This window comes from Protopterus annectens, chromosome 3.part0 (genome assembly GCF_019279795.1).
Source record: "Protopterus annectens isolate FY-2018-M chromosome 3.part0, PAN1.0, whole genome shotgun sequence".
In the NCBI taxonomy this organism is placed as follows: domain Eukaryota; kingdom Metazoa; phylum Chordata; order Ceratodontiformes; family Protopteridae; genus Protopterus; species Protopterus annectens.
The window spans coordinates 381,821,113-381,845,138 of NC_056731.1; the positions used below are offsets into that span (position 1 = coordinate 381,821,113).

Sequence of the window (24,026 nt, forward strand, 5' to 3'; positions counted from 1 at the left end):
TTCTGGAAGTAAAACCCTTATTATTTGCTGTGATCCATGTATCCAAGTAATTTATATCTTAAGAATTATAATGCCACATAAATTTAAAATAAGTAGTTGTGTTATTTAAAAAAAAACAATAAGCTATTCTAGACCATCACATAAAACAAAAATATCATCTGAATATGTTAAATAAAGTTTAAAATATTTATATAAACTGAATTAAATACGTGAATTTTTCCCAAGCCAGTAAGACTAAATTTGAAAAGATGGGGGCACAAACTTTTCCCAATACAAACCCCTTGATTTTGTTTATAATACTCTCCTTCAAAAAATGAAATTATTATCTAGAATCTTGGCCATCAAATCCAAAATAAGAAAATGAGATGTAATAGAAAATAAAGGTTTCAATTTCCGATCAATAAAGGTAGCAAGGGGGTATGTAATTGAACTACTAACTGCAACTATCGGTCTAAATTTTAAATTTTGTATGCCTTTATGCACTTTCCATATCCCAAATATAGTTAGAAGTAGCGTTTTTTTCACATACAACATATCTTCAGTTATTCTTCCTTCAGGTAACAATTCTTCCAAAAACAGTTCAATGTTATGATGTAGTGTATCGATTTCATTACAGGAGACTTGGAAATAGGTACAAGAATCATGTAAACAATGCCCATATATTTTTGACTAGGGAGAATCTTATTCTTCAAAATAATTTACAGAGTAAAGATAAATTAGTTAAGGGCAATTGCAAAATTATGGGTGTGATTTATATATTGTAATATGCTCAGGTTGTTATAGTTTCTATGTTAGTAAAACCGAATAGCATTACAAAAAAGAATTTATCAGAACTTATATGATATCAGGACTGGTAATTCATACAGTGATTTATACAATAAGTCCCCAAATAATGTGGACATCTTACAGAAGGGCCTCACTGAGACAGATGCCTGGTGTCAGAGGCATGGCCTCAAGCTCAGTGCCAAAAAGTGCATTGTCATCCCCTTTGGTAAAAATCCTGTACCCAAGAACTACCACATAAACGGCAGTCTACTTAATGCCAAATGTGTGATAAGAGACCTTGGGACCCAGGTGGACAGTAGTCTCTGCTTTGATAATCACATCACCACAGTAGTCAGAAAATCATTCTATGTGGCACACCTCATCACAAAAGGGTTCTCATCCAGGAAAAAAGAGGTCATTGTTCCCCTCTACTTGGCACTCATTAGACCCATTATAGAGTACAACGCCCCTTTTGGAATGTACCTCACAAGATATCTGCAGTAGCTGGAAAGGCCACAGAAGTACCTCACAAAGAGGATTACTGGCCTCAAACAGATGCCCTACACTGACCGTCTCAAAAAACTCCAACTTTACTCTGTAGCATATCGCCTCCTCCGAGGAAACATATAAAGCTATGTTAAACCCAGAACTGTTGGACATGCTACACCTAAAGAAATCCCAATCCCTCCAAGATACACACTCTATGGGCCTAAACCTTATCACCACAATAAATAGGACATGCTGGAAGGATGGATTACTGTCCCAAAGACTTCCTATACGCTGGAACAAACTACCCATCTATGTCAAGAAAAGTTCCTCATTAGCACTCTTTAAGAAAAATCTTGATGAGTGGATGGGAAATAAGAAATACACCCCGGGGATCACTTCTGTGGCTCTGCTCGACAGGGGCACAGGGAATTAACTTTCTTGGGTGGCGTAAGCCAGAGAACCTTGTTGGCTAGGCTTACTTAGGCCTTTGGGCAGATAGCCTAGTACCTACCTAAAAACCTATGAACCTATAACTGCAACTATCAGTTGAAATTTTAAATTTCGTTTGCCTTTATGCACATTCCATATCCCAATTATAGTTAGAAGTAGCGGTTTCTTCACATACGTCTTCAGTTATTCTACCTTCAAGTAACAATTCTTCCAAAAACAGTTCAACGTTATGATGTAGTATGTTGATTTTATTACGGGAGGCTTGGAAATAGGTACTAGAATCATGTAAACAATGCCCATATATTTTGACTAGGGAGAATCTTGTTCTTGAAAATAATTGACAGAGTAAAGTTAAATTAGTTAAGGGCAATTGCAAAATTATGTGTGTGACTTATATTGCAATATGCTCGGGTTGTTCTTGTTTCTATGTTGGTAAAACCGAATGGCATTACATAAAAGAACTTATCAGCACTTATGTGATATCAGGACTTGTAATTCATACAATGCTTTGTACAAGAATTCTATTGTATGTAATGAATTTAATAGCTTTAAATTTGCTATATTGGTGAAAGTTTCATTTGATCCAATAAGTGGTGAATGTTAATTGAGACTTGAATTTTAGGAATTATTTTGGCAATTAAGAGTGGATGCCATGAATCCACTTGGATTAAATGGTATCAATACTCTAGTTTTGAAATTATGGTTTACTAAACTGTAACTTGTCATTTGCACATGCCCATATTTATGTTACTGTTTTTTGTATTTTATGGTATACTATTGTAGTAGATTATTTGAATTCATGCAGTTTGAATATATTTTCATATTTTTTGCATTATGTTCATATATTTGAGCTTTATTGATTCATTTGTAATTATTTTGTAGTATAGTTATTTTTTTAATTGAATTTGATGCAATTAATTGCTAATGGAATTCATTTTCATTATATTCTTGTATAGTATATAGAATGATGAATTGGTGCTCTGTTTCTTTAAATTAAGGTTTTATAAGGAAGTGGCATATTCTGAGCTTTATTCTGATGAAGTTTCAGTTTACAGAACAAAATCACTTAATCTCTTTTCATTAAATATTGGAAAAGTTACACTGGTGATTTTTTCTTTATTATTCTTCATTTTCTTCATTAACTGCGGTGGTGGTGCTGTGGTAGCGTTGTCGCCTCACAGTAAGACGTTGTCCTGTTCGATTCACAGCTAGAGCGTCTTCTGTGTGGAGACATGCACGGATGGGCATACCTTCGTTGAAGGCTGTGCATCAAGGCCGGGAACTCGGCACGTAAAATTCTACTACCAATCATTAGCGGACCGGAGTTCCGCTGTGGCGACCCCTAACCGGGAAAAGCCAAAAAACACAACGACATTCTTCATTTTCTTCATTACCAGAGTGATTTGAAATGTTCATGGTTTCCATGTTTACTCCACAGCATTTCAGTCCTGTTTATTGGTTATATTAACTCCATTCACTTTTTGTTTTTTTAAATATGTAACAAATCAAAGAGGGTGGCTATTTCTTGAACAGCACAGTAAAATAAAACAATAAAACAGTCAAAGTTACTTTAAAACATGCATGCTACATAAACACAAGTCATGGTATGATAGCAGTATAGAATGCTTGGGTATGAGTTATGTTGGGATTTACTGATGAATGCATTTTCAGTTCAGGTACTTTGGCATAATAAGAATTGTTTGGGCCAATTCATCTGCAATGCCACTGTTGCACAATGTAGTGTTTCATGTGGCCACCTGCTATACTATCTGCAAGATCAATATGAAATCTGGATTAAGTCAGCTCCCCTTTTGAATTTTGCACACACACACACACATATATATATATATATATATATATATATATATATATATATATATATATATATATATATATACACACACACACACACACATATATATATATATATATATATATATATATATATATAGATAGATAGATAGATATATAGGTATATATACATGTGTAAATCATACTGGGATTGAATACATTCCACAGTAATACACAACAAGACATTCTATATTGCTTTAAAACCATAGTAACCTGGGCTTAGATTTTATTTTGGCTTATCTGGTGAAGCTGCAACTCAGACTCAACTACGGCTTGGCTTTCCTGAGAAAGTCTTAGGATGCCCACAAATGAGTATTTTCTTATAAAAGTGAAATGAATTAGTGAAGACCATGCAACTCTGATAATTGAAATTATCACGTAATGGTGCAAAAATTGCTTACTGGGACTATATCTAGGCACTGAATATGTTTATTTGAGAAAAACTGAAGGGTGAGGAAATTACAAAATTAATTTTTAGATCTGTAGAATCAGCTAGAGAAATTAATATTATTCTAACATGTAAGAAAAGAAGCATATGCTGTACAGAGAAGATAAGACATGCAGGAGTTAAGCTGAGAGATTTCATAATGGTAGAATTGCTGATAAGCATTGTGTCTGATGACTGATATTCTCAAAACACTTGCAGGAGTGTATTTTGCTTACAGATTACTGTGGGCAGTGAGAATATGAAAGAAAATGTGGCAGTGGATTGTGACACTTAAATTGGGTTAAACATGTCAAGGGAGTTCTGGGTTACATTTTTAGTCAGACAAACCAGTGGTATTTGTTACCCATTAATGTCTCCCTGTTTTATGGTACCCACATTTAGGAACTGTACTTGTAGTCTACTTTTAATTGCATATTTAAACTAGGAAAGAGACCACAGCTGTATCTTTTGTGAATCACACAGATATTAAGTTTTTCTTCACCTTCCCACCCTGGTCCTGCTGTGTTTTTAAATTTAGCTGTCTTTATAGTTGCCTGCCCCTTATGTTAATTTGACTATACATATATCTCCTTCTCTCTCTCCTCTTTCATTGGCTATTGTGAGGAAGCACAAAATTATCATTTTGTGAAATCAGTCCCCTTCAACTATTTAAATTTATTGGGTCTATATTATATTTTCGAAAGTTTCAAACATTGAACACCATATGGTCGACACCATATGAGCTATGTTTGAAATTTCTAAAATATAATAAAAAAATAAAAATAAAAAACTATACTTACCTAAATGCTGTAGGCGGGGGGGCAAGCCCCCCCTGCATCCCTCATGTGGGGGGCTGCTGCCCCACACCCCCACTACTTAAATATTCCTACTCCGAGATCACACTCCATTGAAGTAAAGTGAAAATATTCCCTATGGCGATTTCCATGTTACATGCGCGATGTTTCGGCCATTCGGGTTTACTCAATACACATTCACCATTTACAATTTTCGATCATGTGATAGGAACCCAAATTTATTGACCATCCCACTGTATTTCATAGAACCAGAATACAAAATGCCCACCCCCTTACAATCTGTCTTGCCTTTTAAATTTAGTGGCTTCCCACTTAGATAGCTAAAGCTTAAGTTACCCCCTCTTTCATATCTAACTGCTTAGTGCATACTGCAGCTCTAAGGATATTAACCCATTTTTCCATCTTACCTTTAAAATCTGCAATATCTACTCCAAGACCACCAGTCATTGGAGAGCCCATGTTCTCTCTGTCAGTAGTCATCTCAGGATTAGTGCTCCTGTTTTGTGCCTAGTGAGAGAAGGAGCACAGTGGCATTATTTCCTGGAGACTGCAGCTCACTGGACAGCCTAATAACTGCTTCATAGGTGACAGCTTGGAATTTGTTTACATTTTGCTCCTGTTGAGAGAAGGACCAGAGTGCATTGACTCCTGATTGTTTGTGGTTGGGCAGCGATTGTCTGTGTTTGACCTTCCTGATTGGTTCAGTTGCTATTCAAAGCATCTACCAGGAAATGGCTACCATTCCATCATCTGAGAAAAGACTGTGGGTCAACAAACAGGCTGTGGCCTGCTTCTCATTTTGGGATTTATGTTACTGATTTGCATCTCATGAGAGAAGAAGCAAAGAAGCATTGTATCCCAGCAGTGTGAAGCTGTGGTGAGACGAGCACTAGTAGTAGCCAGGCAGTAGCCATTCAGGTGACTCCCCTCAATTCATCATTCTTGACACAGTAATTCTTTCTTTCTTTTCAGTAAAATACTGTTTTATTTGTTTCTATCTTCAGAATTTCTGCCTAAATACTTCATCCATAAATCATCAGGGTCTACTTATTAGTTTTAGCCTACATGTTTGGCAGTGCCCTGTACAGACGCAGACACCATGAGCTGACATTTGTCCTGTACAAGCAGCCTTGAAATCTTACCAGTGCCTAGTTGCACACAGGACAACTAGTTTGCAGTGACAAGCACTGCCCCCATTGCTGCAAACCAGAGACCCCTGACAATACTTATCATTCCAACTGCTTAATCAATAAAAAGTGTCTGTTACCATGGATATGAACTTTCCCATTATCTCTGTTACCAGCTTGGTGGCTATGGGCATTCTTAGGCAATGTAGAAATTGTTTTATGTTTACTGACCAGTTAATTCTCAAGCAAGCTGATATGGTATGTGAGAAATGCATTTACACGTCACTGGAGGCAAACTTCTCACCTAAAAGCACTCCTAATGTCAGTAAGGTTGCCAGTAGTACACATGCTGTATCTATCACACACAATTCAAAGTAGACACATAGACTCACATATGCTAATGCACCTAAATGTAACCTTCCTGAACCCCAAAGATTTCCTAGATAAACTACATGTAACAAATACCCTCAACAGCCCCCATATGCACACTTTCAAAACAACACCCATCTCAACACATACAGCCAAATCTCATGAATCTTCTACTTCTAAGGCCAAATGGCAAGCCATCACACAATCCAACATTCTAGTCATTGGAGACTCCATTGTAAGACACATTGATGTCCTTCTCACCAGGTAAAGTAAGGAGAAAGTCACCGTCAGTTGCTTATCAGAGGCCAGGATCTGCCACATTATGTATGCACTCAGGTCATTAGACCACAAGTAGCAGTATTACTCAGTCATAGTCCATGTTGGTGTAAATGACCTGAAATGTACCTCCCTAGACCTGAAGAGAAACATCACTGAGCTTTTAGAATATGTGTCCCATGCTGGAATTGAGCCTAACATTTTACCTTCTCCAAGGATGATGCTACAATATGAACAAAAGATGACTGACTTTAATAATTGGCTTAGTTTCTGGTGTCACTCTAAGGAGGTGTAATAATTTTCACCACAGAAGGAGATGGTCAACAGACAACACTGGTTTCCCAAGGATGGTCTGCACCTCTAACTAAAACATTGTCTTCTCCATAGTGCCTTTTTTAGGCAATCCCAAACTTAAAGTACTTCCGACATAGCAAATGAAAACCAAGAAAACTGAAAGGTGTTACTGCTCAGTGCTAGGAGTCTAAACACAAAACTCCACTCTTGAGATGCACTCTTCACCCTAGAAAATGCTGACTTCTGTGCAGTCACTGAGACATAGTTTAAAGCCATGGAGAGCAAGGTTATAATGCCTTCCACAACTGAGACCAGCTACTACACAGATAGGGGCTAAAGGTGGAGGTGTCTCGATTTACATAAAAAATGAATACACCTCAAGGTTGGTCAAACATAACAATGCACTTGAGATTCTCTACATTCAAATCACCATAGGCAAAATCTGATACCACTTCCTTACTAGCTATATGTCTCCCTCTATGACCCTGAAACCTATACCACATATTAACTTATTGGAAATACTCACCATCCAACCCAATACCATATTCATGGGCAACTTTAATTACTAAACTATTAACTGGGAATTAAATATGACAACAAAAGCACAGGCATAGAGATTCCTAGAGTTTGTAAACACAAACCTCCTGCTCCTGGACCAGATTGACAGTACACCAACCAGGGGTGCAACCATACTGGATCCGCTCCTCACTAATGTGGGAGAGTGCTGCACACCCCATATTGTGATGTTATCTCTGGTAAGGTCAAACCACAGAATGGTTTCTTATGAAGTAAAAATAAAACCTAAAACCCAGCTAACCCTGGGATATTCAGGAACTACCCTAAGGCTAACCTCCTAGTATTAAGTAATAACCTGGTAAAATTCTAAGCCCCCAGAAACCCTGAGAACTAGTGATGTGGACATTCTCCAAGAGGGTCTCACCCAAACAAATGACTGGTGCCAGAGACATGGCCTCAAATTGAATGACAATTTCCTTTTGGGGAGAATGACGTCCCCACAAATGATCACATTGATAATAAGGCAATAAGCTTGCAATCAGTTGTGAGGGACTTGGGAACCCAGGTTTATAGCAAACTGACTTTTGACCATCATATTGCCTCTGTTGTACAGAAAGCTTTCTACATGGCCAACCTCATTAGTAGGGGTATCTCATCCAGGGACAAGGTGGTCATAACATCCCTGTATTCTTCCCAAGCAAAAAAGACCATAGTGAAGAACTTCTCTAAAGCAAAACTACTACTACTCAGACTGTGGTATCCTATCCTTCCCCCCCCCCAGCCAGAAACCACAACCACCCTGCGGAAGCCCTTAAATGCCTTCTCTATGAACACCTCCAGGACTGGAGGGATGCATGGATCCCAAAATAAACCAAGACTCTTTCCTCAACAGGCAAACGGCAGTCTGGTGGACCCCAGCCATTAAACAACTTTACAATAAGAGGAGAAAGCTATTAAGATATAGAACAAAAACAAAAAAGGAATAAGGGAAGTCATCATTATTAGTAAAAAATAAAAAAATACGAGCACTCATAAAAATCAACTAAGGCCAATTTTGATTACAAAAAATTCAAAGATTCAAGGACAATCATAAGGCCTTTTTCAGCTATGTTAGGAACCTGGGTGGAAACTCCCAGATATGCTCAAAATTAGTCCAAAAATGATACAAATCACTGAACCCCACACAGCAGTGCAAGACAGTACAGGCAGAAAGGAGAGCCCTCTCCCCCCCTCGAGGAGAGATAACTATCCCATCCGACTGTAGCCTCCGGACATCCTTGCACATGAAAGCTAAGCTGCTGAAAACTATGCATCAATGGGACGGAAAAACGGATGGTGTGTGCTATGAGGTATTAAACCCGCATGATGAGGAATTAAACCTCAAATACACAGGTTTATGCTCAGTGCCCAAGGAGATACGGCACCTGTGGTGGCGATGCGCAGGCAAAAAGGGCCTCCCTCCACCCCCACTAATTACATCCCACAAACTAGCGTAATCACCCCCACCCCATGGAAGTCTAGTCTGCAAAGCAATGGAGAGGAGGATGGTGGAGCATATAATGGACCATATAGACACTGGACTATTGGACCTTGGCATGTTTGGCTTTGTTGCTGGAAGATTATGTTTTGGCATTAGTCCATTTTTAAACAAGTTGAAAACCTTACAGAGGAGGCCATTGATGAGGAAGGCTAGTCCACAACCTACTTTGACCTTGCAAAAACTTTCAACCACAATACCCCACGTATAGTCAAAGACTTTCAGCTTAAATGTAAACCCAAGTATCACAAGATGGGTTTGGCAAACTGGAAAGGGACAGAACCCACAGGGGAGAGAGTTGCTGGCGCCGTGTCAGTCCTTCTGGTCATCTCAAGTGTGGTGTCCAGGCTCAGGTGGATTCTTGTTGTTGTTGGACTTTGTACTAGAAGTACAGGAGCGCGAACTTGAACTGACTTCCATGAAGGACGGAAGTCTGCACCTGACTGCATCATGAAAGTTGAGAGGAATGGGATAGCCGGTCCCAGAAGTTAAGGAAACAGAACAGAAATAGAAGGAAAATGCCAGAGCCTGCTAACAAATAGCTGGTGCAAGATACATGGCCTGAAGGGAAAAACAAAGGTGGCCCAGCCATACATATGGTGGCAACCAGGTTACACACAGCTTTTCTATATGTCAGGAACCACCTTAACCATTGCCTGGCAGTTCAGGATGACACTCCTCATTGCACTAAAGTGGTCTTCTACTTTGTACCACATTGCTGACTAAGGGATTGTCCCATCCTTCATCTCCATTGGAGGTATCCTGTACTCTGTACTCCCATTATCAGACCAATGATGGTCACAATGCCCCAGGGGGATGTAGACCAATTCATCTGCAGCAGCCCAGAGAGAGAATGTATCTCACCTCTTCCCTTATAAGACTGATTACTGAGTACAATGCCCCTTTCAGCATGTACCTCACAAAGCACATGCAGCAGCTGGAGACACCACAGAGATTCCTCACCTAGAGAATCCAGGTTCTCAAACATCTACCCTACACAGATAGGCTAAAAGCCCTGTTACTCTACTCAGTCTCCTACAGATGCATCAGAGGTAACCTCTGTCTGGCATACAAAGCAATCTCAGAACCCACCCTGGTGGGACTGCTGCATATGTGCAAGTCACCTCCACTCGAGTAACCTGCATGCCAGACCTCAATCTGGTCTGTGACATCAATAGGACTTGGTGGGACAGATTTGTGTCCCAGAGAATCCCTGTTTTGTGGAATAGACTCATTCTCCACATAAAGCAGAGTATCTCCTTAAACCTTTTTAAGCACAACCTGGATAACTGGATGGGGAACAGAAAATACACCCCACGGGATTCCACCTATGTCCCTGCTGGGCAGTGACATAGGGTGTTGACTTGTTGGAACATCGGCTAAATTCTTGGCTAGGCTTGTAAGGGCCTCAGGGCCAATAGCCTAGTAACTTCCTATGAACCTTTCTTTTCCACTGTCTGTCTTAATATTCATCTACCTCTCTGTCTCGTTGCTTAACCTCTACATTACCTTACTACTCCATCTGTACCTATACTGTATATAACTACTTAGAAATAATGAACACTGTTTTCCCTGCATTGACATTTGTACCCAACTGTTTTCTGTAAAATTCTATTGTAAAATGTTATTTCTCTAACTAATTGTTTAGCTGTCAATGCAATTTTCTTGCTGACTGTATGTAAAATGTTAATATTGATTGTGGAGCTTTTCTCCTCGGGTCTCCACTGAAAACGAGCTAATGCTCAGCTGGACTAACCCGGTTAACAAATGTAAAATAAATAAAAAATAAATAAATCCTATGACCGTATGAACACTGCTGCCTATGTGAAACTGTTAGCAGAAACCTTATATAAGCATGTTAATAGCTGCATAGAGGCAGTTGTACCCAGAAGGACGAAGGACAGAACTAACTCAAAAAACAAGCCACCTGGGTAGAATCACAACATAAATAGTTTGTATAACGGAAGAAAATCATAGCAAAAATTAGGAAGTGCAGCATTTATCAGGATAAAATCACTCTCTTCAAACCAAACAAACAACTCAGAGGACAAGAAAAGTTTACAAAACCTAAATCTGAGATAAATTTGGCCTCCCAGAACAAAGACAACCACAAGGCATTCTGCAGCTATGTCTGTAACCTCAAAAGCAATACACTACTGTATGCAGAGCACATTGTTAATGGAGTAAGCCATACTGAGCTGAAGATAGATACAAGGAAAACCAGATATAATGGTCCATGAAAAGAAGACAAAAGTAGCATTGATCATTGAAATTGCTACACCCAGTGACTACAGTGTCTTGTGCACAGAGAGACACAAAGTCATAAAATGCCAGGTTTTGCAGGCAAACTTGAGAGCAATGTGGAAGAAAGATACCTAGACAGTTCCAATAGTAGTAGAAGTCACGGGTCTTATAAAAATGAATCTACAGTCATATTTAGATATGCTACTAAACTGTCTTTCGGCTTTTCCCAGTTAGGGGTCACCACAGCGGAACTCCGGTCCGCTAATGATTGGCAGTAGATTTTTACGTGCTGGCTTGCCGGGCTTAACGCACAACCTTCAATGAAGGAACACCCATTCATGCATGTCAACACACAGAAGATGCTCTAACTGAGAATCAAACGTGCAACGTCTAACTGTGAGGCGACAACGTAATACAGGTAATCCCATATGAATTGCCGAAGGAGTCATTACCTGGTACATTGTGGGTGCTGCGAATAGCACTTCTGGCTGACATCAAAGATTGAAACAATACTAATTTCATGAGCTTTAATCATACTTTGCCTTAGGAATGAGTCCATTCCTGTCATGGTATTAGAAACCCAAAATATTTGGAGAAATTAAAAAAAGAGAGAAGCCAAAAGATACAGCAAACCTACTGGCTGACAAATTTAGCTCCAACTATACCCCTCTTTTCCCCTCAACCTTCTTTCAGGAAATGCCATCAAAATATAACTCCCCCAGTTATCTCTATGAAACAGGTCCTTAATACTCTGTCTAAGGCCAAGAACACTGCATCAATGGGCCCTGACAATATCTCAGGATACCTTCTAATTAGCATGAAACATGACCTATCAGGTCCTCTGGAATCTACAGACCAATAAGTCTCATTAGTCTCATGTACAAAGCCATGGAAAGAATCATCATGGAAATGATTAATGACAGGAAACCTCCAGACACTTAACCCAACCCATTTTGGTTTCATCAAGGGTGATTCATGCCTACTGAACCTGGTGGACTTCTTTGAGAAGGTGAACAAAGCAATGGATGGGGGCAAAATGGTTCAGAATGAATACCTTGACCTGGCCAATGCATTTGATACAATATACCATTTGGGCATTGTTGACTAACTCAGGAGGTTTGGTACAAACCCTTATGTCAGCCGGTGGATAGCCAGCTGGCTCACAGACAGGACCCAGGAAGTTAGACTTAGGAAGTCCACGTCTACAAAGAGGTCACTCAAGTTGAGTTCCTCAGGCATTGGTCGTGGGACTGATCTTTTTTGCCTTTTGGCACTTACTTCCCTGAAGTCAAGGCCACATGTCAAGTAGCCTCTGGCTGACTAAATTTGCAGATGAATGCACATTAGAAGCTGTCATTGAATCTGCTACTGACATAAATGTTCTTCAGGAAGGGCTGACACAGACTAACAACTGGTGTCATGGCCATGGACTAAAACTAAATGCCAAGAAATGCATAATAGTATCCTTCAGGAAGACATCTACCCCTGGTAACTATCATATTGACAACACACCCCTTAGAGTTGACCCAGTAGTCAGGGACTTAGGGAAACACATTGATAATAATGTAGCATATGACTATCACGTGTCTACAGTAGTGAGGAAATAATTCTATGTTGTGCAACTTATAAACAAAGGTATGCCTTCCAGGTCCAAGGACATTATTGTTTCACTGTATTTGGCATTCATAAGACATATTATTGAGTGCAATCACTAATAATAACAATCAATAAAAACCTTGTTTGTACCTAAGCATGCATATCCAACAATTGAAATGTCCACAGATATTCCTTACTAAAAGAATGCAGGGTGAAAGTAACATGTCCTATACAGACCACCTCTAGGCTCTATCCTTGTATTCTGTCTCCTACAGGCTGTTGAGGGGAGATCTATGCCTGGCATACAAGGCATTGCTAGACCCCACTTTGATGGTCCTCTTGCATAGCTTCAAAACAAACAACACAAGGATTATTGATTCTAAAGACTTAAACCTTGCCTGTGATGTAAATAGAACCTGCTGGAAAGACAGGTATATATCCCAGAGACTACACCTTCTTTGGAACAGGCTCTCCATCCATGTGAAACAGAGTTCTAGTGTAACTTTGACTGGATGGGGAACAGGAAGTTCATTCTTGGTTTGGCACCTATGTCTCTAATGTACACAGGTAGCCTGTAATATGGTTCATCTTCCAGGCCCCTGCTTGTAAGTATTTCTGTCTCCCAAGCCCCCAATTATACTTATCAAAGGTACCAGAACTTGTTAAAAGATTTGCGATGCATGGCTAGGCTTAAAAAGACCTTGTGATTATTAGCCTAGTAAACACCTATGAACCTATGAACCAATGAACCTGTTGTAGCATTCATTTCTCTTTATATGTGATTTCACTTAGCTAACATAATTCAGAATTAGTACTATGTTGAGCTTAGATAATGTTGATTATGATTATGTTATTAAACTATTATTATATTATTATATGTTATTATATTATAATCATTAGATTATGTTGAGATAGTACTACTGCTGAGTAATGTGTGTTTCTGCATTTACAAGTCATACCAACATTTTTCTTTGTGTTAGTAGCCATAGAACAACAGATCTGTCAAATAGCTACACAGATGAAGGAAGAAGTGAACCTTTTATAAATATGGCTTACATCTGAGACTATTTAGCTTAGGAAGAATAGGAACAATACAGTGTGTTGCAGGTGTACTTTTTGCCTTGGACATGAAAATGAAGCATATGTCAATGCATTTAAGTAAAGAACACTTGAAAAAAAGGGTACTAGGCTAGTCCAGATTACAAGTACATTTTTCAGCTAGTATAACAGACAGAAACATACCTGTCAGCTGTCCATATTTTTACAGAATGTTTAGATTTTTGCCTCATATTTTTGGTCTGCTCATGATAAAAGTTGTGGTTTTCTGGCAAATCATGGAAGGCTAATGCCATCATATAATGCCATGCAATTTAGTTTCAGACTTTGTTTTCTTCAGAAAATGCATGCTATAGCAAAATCTGGTATAGCATCTGCCCGAGTTTATAAGAACAATATTTACAATCTGTCCCTGATTCCGGGTCGTTGCCCTCCACTATATTTCGCTTTGTATAAATTTCTTGTATTTAGATATTGAGAGGTATGGATGGACATGGGACAGCCTCTCATTGTACACCTGTGGTATTACACATGAAGTGACCCAGACAACTCCTGTCATGTATGGCTGCCCGATTCTACATCCCTGCATTGACCTGATTGTCCAGATCATCTTATAAATTCCATTCCTGTGTTCCCATGCTGAAAGAATAATGACAGTGGTTAGCACAGCCACATACTCACTGCCACAGAGGTAAGGGAGTAGGACAAGTAGGGCATGTGTGCATGCCTGGTGCGGATGCTGAGCTGATCAGCTGAGTGGCAGCTACAAAAAAGATTTTTGTAGTCTCCCTGGCTGCGGGTACTATGATATTTATATATAGCTTGTTTAACTCATTAATAGATTCGAAGGGACACTAAACACAAGGAACAAAATTGAAAATACCTGACCTAGCACAGGATGACATGTGTAATAACAAAGTGGAGTGGTTACAGATTCAGAGAATGGCAAACATATAACATATCAGCCAAGCCTCCTCTTTCATGACACATGACCCTTTTCTGTCCTTGGTGATCCATCTGGGGAGAAGGACTGACAGGGGATTCATAGTTTGTATCAAACTGACTTACAGCACATCAGGAATAATCCCAAAACCAAAATCAGTTACAGAAAGTGGTGATGGTCATCAAAACACAAAATAAGTACTTTTGTAGTAGGAGGGGCAAATCTGTCCCCTGCCCCCATATAGCCCAACACTTCTCCAGATATGATAACTGTGACATCAGATAGTCTTTAGAGTAAGCGGAAATGTCCTTACAACCAATGTTCTTAAATCTCAAAATTTCAAGTTGCACTCTACATCTAAGTAGAACTATGACTAATTATGGATAACGAATTCTGTTGCATTAAAGATGGTTCAAATTAAACATTTTTGTCTCATTCTTTGTGGGTAATGGTGTGGTTCAAACTCCAACAAACCACCTTCCTAGTTAAGCTTTCTAGAGTAAACAAGAGACACGGGTGAAGCTGCCTATCTCTTTTAATAGATGGACTTACATGGCAATGGGAATCTGATTTTACATTATATTTTTTGTTGGCAGGAGGACACAGCTTGTCCACTACTGTAACCTGTACCATGCTCCTGTGACCTGTACCATGCCCCTGTGAATGATTCAGTACATTTCTTCTCCTCTAGTCATCGTGAGAGTCATTCTTTGGCTTCACAACATTTTCCACAAATAAATAATTTTGCTGATTTTAGATTTATTGGTCAATAGAATGCTCCTTGATCTCCACATTTTCCTGTTCAATAGTATCCCTTCACATCTTCATAAAGTGATCTTAAGCACCCATTTTATGACTCCTCTGCCCTTTCTAGCCACTCATAAAAACAACTTTAGTTCATACCTTTCAACTTCTAAGCACATGAAATGTAGGCAAAGAAAAAGAACAATGAGGCACAAAGACCCAAAATCAGATACAGATTTTAAATATTGCTCTTATACACTTATACACTTAAAAAAGTTGATAGAATAGGTAGGTTTGATATTAGCATGTGTTTTCTGATGGATATGAAATCTGAAACTCAAATGTCTGCTATTGTTTAGTTACTTCAATCCTCATTAATTTGCCAGAAAATCGTGCATCATATGAGGAACATGCCAAAAGTATCAGGCAAAGATGTAAACATTCTGTGAAGATGTGGATATCTGAGAGATATGCTTTAGGTCATCTACTGCTTTATATATCCTTAACCCTTCATTTGACATCCTTTCCTGTATCTGTCTTCCTGTTTCCTGTAGGTTGATGTCCTTCTTCCTGATTAGTCTCAAGAATCACACATACTGCTCAAGGTGTGGCTTGATAAGGGTCTGGTAGAGTGGACACATTGTCTCTTTGCTTCTCCCTAAAGATATAACCACCATTTTGTAAAAAGCTGCTGCTACCGCCATCTCAAACTACTCCAGGTTATTCAGTTCAGGTGTGATTAAACCCTCCAGATCACTTTCCTGATCTCTCACTCCCACTTTCTCTGCTTTACTATAACTTCACATCATAAGGTGTTTTGGCCTACTTTCAGTACTTTACATTTGTGTGCACTGAACCTACAATGTTATTATGCACCCTACTTGTTCAGCCTCTCCATGTCCTTTCTTATATTCTTCCCACAATTATTCGCTATCTAAACTACCTTTGTGTCATTCTCAAAGATGTTTATCATTTTAAATCTTTTATTAACATTTCTGAAAAAAATGAAAATCAATTACTGGATTCAGGGATGATCTCTGAGGTACTCCTTTATCATCTTCACTTATTTCTGACAATATTTGTCCTGTCTTCAGATGCCCAAAAGACTAATGCTGTTCTTTTGGGACAAGCCAGCTGACCAGAGCTTCTAACATGCTTATCTTACAAGTGTGTCCAGATTTTGGGGACTTGAGGTTTAGTCATAATGCAAAGTCACAGTCACCTCTTCCCCTTGTGTAGAGTATGGAAGGCTGAGGCCTTACACAGAAAATACATTTTTTGAAAGTTGCATTTAGTCAGCTATTTCCAAATGAATATGTTTGGTCTGGTGTGTGTCAGCAGACTGGAGGAAATTTGTTTTTTCATGGCCACATGTGTTTTTCATGTATAAATGAACAAATGGACTATTGCTGATTTGTGTACTACGTTGCTTTTAAATTCATTCATTTTCTTGTTTATTTGTTCTTTTAATATTTATTACTCTGTTTTATGGCAAAAATATACATAGTTATGACTGTTTATATAATTAACCCTTCCATTCAGTCATTCATTTTCTATTACCCGCTTCATGTTATTAATGATCAGGGGGAAGCTATACCCTGTCTTAGCAGTCTGTGGGTCTTAGGCAGAGAGCTAATTCTGTATGAGATGCCTGTCCATCTGATATGTATACACACACACGCACACACACACACACACACACACACACACACACACACACACACACACACACACACACACACACACAGACACACACACACACACACACTCTCACACATGTACACACAGGTGGAAGATATTCAGATTTGGACTTCACTTTAGATGGTCCTGCTGAAAACCACACCAGGGAACATGACCTGTGAGGTGGTAGTATTACCTTTTGCACTGCTGTGTGGCCCAGAATAGTTTAATTCTGAGCTTGTAGAAAAATCAGCTACTATTCTAATGTAATCTGTTGCAGCATTTGTACACTTCTTGTTTCTGGCTCAGAAATACTTTTCTTTATGATCATCCATTCCTGTGACATTTCAATAGACCTTCCTCTATACAATCAAAATATTTAATTCTAATAATGGTTGCTTCTTTGTTTAACCAGCATGTTCATGTGTTTAGATTGCTGTATTACTAACAATTTAATTTGCTAAAGCTGTAGAATGACAAACTACCATTCCTTTTTTTCTGCTGCAATTTTTTTTTGGTTAATATACAGTGATTTTAGTGAATTCTCAATTATAACACAGTTCCTGACACATTCTGCTTCTATTTCCTCCCACACTTTTCTATTTTAAAATAAGTCCAGCACTATATCAGATGGTATAGCTTTACCCTTATTACAAATGCTGCTTTTTTAGCTGATGACATTTTTTTAGGTTTAAAACATTTAATTGATTCTGACAGCAGAAACAATTGCCTTTCTGTTGAGGTAATTAGATTATTATTTATGTTTTCCTTTGCTGGCTCAGTGGTGTCTGATATGAGGCCAGATGTTAATTAACACTTTCTTTGTATTTTTAAGGTTCACAAGAGGAATTATTGTAAGTCAGTGAAGCCTCATTTTCTGCACTCCTGGCTGATTCTCACTGCAGAAAAATACTGCCTGTTTATTCTCACAGTGCAGTACATGCAGAAAGTATTGTTTATGGTTTAACATTTGGCTAGTCTAAGCAGCAACCAAACCTATAAATTGCCAAGAGTGATGTGTACAGAAAGCTCCAAATAAGGATCACATGAATACTTATTTGTTTGTATATTTGTTCATTTTGGTGAGACGTTTTCTGTTTAACAAGTCATATGGCATCCTGCTGTTGTTGAAGGTACTAGTACTTTTGCCAACTTAGTGTTATGCTTGCTTCTCCCTTGCCTGCCACAGTGAGAAAGTCATAGTTGTGCTGTAGGTTGTGCTAGGTGCACATTGTAGCTTACATGTACAAGAGTTTGACAGATATCTGACTTCTTATATGAGAGACATGTAGAAGCGTGAACATCCTGGTGTTTATGGAACATCCTGTACCATCTGCATACTGCATACTCCTGGTCCTAACTACATACGTTATGGGTTCAAAACCATGCACCTGCAGCTGATGTAGTGGATCTGACTGTGTCAATTCCCCTTTGCTTGCTGATACATTGCTCATCTTAGTTCTTTTACACCTAGCCTGAGTGAAATTTCACACCTCCTGACACCTGCAGAATTCCTGCCTAGACAGCTTTTCCTTGAGCTAAAATTCTAAGACTGCATTTTTTCAGCCTACCTGTAATCAAATGTATAGATCTCAAAGAAATATACGAGTTACAAAGTTAAAATACAAATGTTACTCAGGACATGTTCTTATTCACAATGGTGATATTAGTATGGTAGCCAGACCTAATGGCAATTTTATATAGAACAAGCAAGTTTTATAATATGTAAGATGAATTAATATAATTATGCAAGCAAATATCAATATCTCTCTAACCATAGTAGGGAGACCCCAACTATCAGTGTGACTTTTGTTTGTGAAGATGTGGTCTTCATTTTTCTGCAAAGCAGTTTGGCGGATGTCATTCAACAGTGAGAAATTTGAAAAAAATATGAATGGTATGCATATTTTTATATTTTATTAGCAAATAAATGTAAATATCTGCAAAGAAGTTCAAGTTGCACATCGACTATTACTGCAGATTTTTTAGTACTGTGTATGCTTTCAATTGATACCATGGAGTAACATATAAGCATCTTCTGGTTCAAGTTATTAATATAATTATTAGCATATGACACATATTCAAAATATTTTGGGAAATAACCCAGATTTTCTCTGATATACAGTACTCCAGTTGTTTGAGGAACCATTTGGGATTGCTGTAGTGACTGGCCATGTGAAATGATGTTCTGCAGCAATGCATCCAATGCAAACTTCCAGAGATAGTTACTGATTTATAGCTATGTAAATATCCATAATGCATTACTTAATAAGTATATATATATATTTTCAGATTGATAGTAAGCAGACAGCAGATATTAGTGACAACTTTTGCAGCATTATGCAATCTTTTAGTTGATACCACGGAGTACCGTATAGCTACCATCTTGTTCAAGTTATTACTATAATTATTACCGTGACATAGATGCATAGTATTTCTAGAAAATAACTTAGCTCTTCTCAATTACAGACTATAACACTTGTCAGAGTAATCATTTCTGACCTCTGTGATGACGGAACAAGTGAAGAGCTGTTGTACATGTCTAGGTAGACAATGAGATATTTATGGAAATATGATATTTATGCAAATGTGTTTATTGCATTACTAACAAGTATAAATATCTTCAGATTGGCAGCACACAGCAGATATTACTGACATATTTTGAAGCATTATATTACCTTTCATTTGATGCCATGGAGTATAATATAAACATTTTCTTGTTCAAGTTATTGATATAATTGTTAAAATGCAACATATGTATAATATTTCTGGAAGACAGCATATTTTAGGTCACATGTATAGACAAAGTAATAAAATTGTTGGTTGACAGATAGCAAAACACATGGGCACTGCATCATAATTACTCAACTTATGTGGGGAAAAAGAAGTAGAACAGATTCTGCATAACTGTGCATTGTTAGCAGTACAAAGCATAAACCTTTACTGTCCAGTATTACTGTCTGAAATCATAACTGACTATTACACATGCACTGCAAACTTTCACATATACTAAGTGTATGCTGGAAGCATAGCTTTCAGGCCTTTTGTTCATATTTCTAGAAAAATGTCACAAAATAATTGGTGGACAGAATGCAAAACATATGAATAGTGCATTAAATTACATAAAAAATGGAAAGAAACATACACTGCTAATACTGAACTGCTAACAGTACAAAGTATAAATCACTTCTGACTGGCATTATGGTAAGAAATCCTAATTCACTGATGTTTATATATGTATTACAAACTTTCATGTGGTAACATAGGCCAGAATAAACAGACATTGCATCAAATTCACCCTAAGTACATGAAAAAGGCAATGGAACACTGGATTTACATAATCAATTATTGCTACAATTGAACAATGGATTTACATAACCAGTAATTGCTAATAGTACCAAGTATGATTCTCTGCTGTTTAGCTTTACTGTCTGGTATACAAAAAAAAAAAAACAGTTGCAGCAAGACACATGACTTTCAGTCTTTAATTTGATACCATGGAGTACCACACAAACCTCTTGTTCAAGTTAATATATTTATCAACACACAACATCTGTAGTACATATAAACATAATATTTCTGAAGAATAGCCTAGATTTTCTCTGTTACAAAGTATACTAGATTTGACATATGTTCCTTTGCTCAGTCAGTCTGGACAAAACTAAAGCTAATAAATGAAGCAGGGCAAAACCCTTGCACATCCAGTATTGCCCTAATGAAAATGAGCAATATCAGTTTTAGTTGTATTTTTTCATAAATTAGGTTACTTTTACTAACATACAAACTGTACTGCCTTTCACGAAAGCTCTCAAATGTACCCAGTTTTGCAGAACATATTGGAACATACCATATTTCACAGTTTTATTGCCCCAATACATACTTGATTTTTGTGTGATTATAATCAGACAATTTTGGCAGATATTAATTTCAAACCAGGGGTGTAACCAGGTTTTTAAAATATGTACTCTAAGGTCTCACACTGCTACTACCCCACAATCATCCGTACTGCCCAACCCCACTGATGGGCTGTTGCCATGCCAATCATAATTGGCCCATTCATAAGGATGGGCCACTACCAAGCCAATATGTGTTCAGTCAACATAAAATGAGTAACCCTCAGACTTTTCAACTGTCCCTGATTTTCCGGGGCATTCCTGATTTTGTCTTAAACTTTTGCTCCATTCTTCCTTATCCCCCCTGAAACTGGTGATTTAGGAGAAAAGGTCATAATGACACTTATTTAATGACAAGACAATGCACTTTAATTCACATGCTCTAATTCTGTCAACTTTTAAAGTTACATGTACTAATATTTTAAAAATGTATACCTGACTTGGTGCAATTGTCTCTAATTTTTGCTTTTTCAAGTGTTACTATTTGGAATACCGGCTGTTATACTTTTCCCACTTACAAGGAACAGATCAAAATATGAGGCAAAACTAGGGATTTCTATGAAATCGGGGCACTTGAGAGCTATGCACCCCATGAATAATGAGACACAGTCAAAGCAAAAACAAGATTTTATGAAAAAGCATATAAGCAAATAAATATAAATGTATTCTGTTCTCCACTGCTACCCATCATGAATTGCTGCTAGTAAATCTCATAACTGCTCATTCACTTGTAGGCTATCATTCTCTGATGTTCTGATAAAAGGATTACCATGAAATACAGTGACCACAGTGCAAGTAGAGGTTGAAGTGTTGATTTCCATTTGATGGCTTAATAACTTAAGGTATCAAGTGAAAGTTTAAGATCTGTGTTAAATAACTTACTGTGAGAGTTAAGAATGACTTTCTTCTCAACTGCTGGTGCAACATGTGTGGAGTGGGATTTTATGTTAGAGCATGGAGTTTCCAAGGTGAGACATCCTTAAAGAGTAAGTGGCTGTGAAATTGGAATGGGGAGGAATAGGGGGGATTGAATGAATAATGCTAGGGGCTGTACTTTGTTTTATTTTATTTTACTTTACATTTGATTGCAGGGTATTACACTGATTTCAATGGACCATTTGTAGGCATAGCTCAGGGGTCCATATCACAATGTAAAGATGCAATGTTTATATACAGTACAAAATGGAGATATAGAGATTAGTTTCTATACAAATGTTAGAGATTTATACAAACTTTACACATGAAAATTTAGTGGAAGTAGTAGGAGACTGTGGACACAACCTATACAATGCACTTGGAGAGGAAGAACATTCAGAAATGGGATTAGGTGCAGAAAGGTGGCATGAGGAAGGAAGGTGTGTGGCTTTTCCCCCCCTTTTTAGGAATAAAAAACTATGCCTGAGCAGGTGCAGGTGAAGTAGAGAGGACAAGAGCAGGGGAGAAGAAAAGGAAGCCCAAAAGTGACATTAGTAATTAGTGATTTAGTGAATCATGGGAAAATGAATGAGGTGACTGAAATGGAAACTAGTATAAGGTTAATGCTTCTGTAGGGAACTATGGAAATGTGGCTGGGTATTAGGTGTTTAAGTGATGTAGGAACTGTGAGTGTAATGGATTAAGATGTGTTCTAATCATTGCTGATTTATGGCTGAGATGGATTTGTTTACACTGCAGAGGGGAGAGATGTAGCACAATACAGTTTGTATGGAGACAGTGTTTGGGTTAGTGTTGGAAAAATGTGTCCGATACCATAAGTTTAAGAACAAAATGTGATGGTATAAACAAAGGGGGGTTTCCATAGTCATGGAATGCAAAAGTGTGCCAGTGGAATTGATGAATAGTGACATCACACAGAATAGCAACTGTAGTATGTTCAAACACAGTGGCATTGGTTTGATGAACCAACCAACTAAACTGCGTAGGGATATAAGTATGCAGGTCAGACAACAACCTCCGGGAGAAGTCCTGCACAGATATGTAGTATGTACACACATGTGAAAATTTGCTTAGTAAGCAGACAAGTTCAGCCTTGCTTCAGAGTCATGAGACTGCTCTGCAATAAGCTGCATGTTCCTTGGCATAGCACAGCTGGCATGAGGATAAACTCTGGATACTAGTAGCCTTAATATGAAGGTGCCCAGTGATGGACACCAGCTGGATATATATTGATGGAAAGGGGGCGGATAGTAAAGAAGGAAAAATGACAAGAGAAGACAAGTGAAACACAGCTGGATGACATAAGAGAACTGAGTAGGAGGAGGTGTGAGAGGAGGATAAGTTACTTTTTTTTCTTTAGGAGAAAGATCCCCTTCTTCTGCAATATATAAGAGGAGAGGTGAAAATATAGGGAAGCAAGGGTAGGGATTTCATCAGTTATTGAAGACTTAAAGATTTTGATGAAAAATAAAACAGACAAGACAGATTGGTGAGTAATCACACATTAGATATGGAGCACAGAGAAAGCAGCAGAGAAGCAATCAGAAGATTAACAGCTGGTAACGGAATATGGACCATGATTAAGGGGCAGGTATGATACAACATTGTGGGCGCACAGATGGTAGGAGATAGGAGGGTGAAATGGAACTTGCTCACTGTCAAAGCAGCCCATAAACAACTATTTCAATTCCTGCCTAGGCTAGGGACATTAGGGCAGGCAGTCCTTGATGTTGATGGAGAGGTCTATGATGGTTCAGTGTTCAGAACCTACTGGTTCAATGCATGTTTCACCTGTTGTAGGAGGTGCAGGTACAGACCCTGCCACCTTTTCAGTTCCCTCTCAGCTGTTGCCCCAAGTACTGCTTGCAACTGGGGCTGCTGCTGATAGGGAAGATTTTCCACACTGCCCGCAAGAGAGGAGCCACTACTGCTCCCTGGTGAGACAATCCAAGGGCACACATGAGGTGGGATGTGTTCCTTGCAGTATCAGTTGCAGTTGGCTGCAGTCATGGTACCCC

The 24,026-nt window shown here is 38.3% G+C and overlaps 1 protein-coding gene across 1 annotated transcript in view; it reads left to right on the forward strand.

Annotated features, from left to right (window-relative positions):
* Positions 1-24,026, forward strand: part of AMPH (amphiphysin) — a 1,643,383-nt gene that overhangs the window by 148,533 nt on the left and 1,470,824 nt on the right. The window lies entirely within an intron of this gene.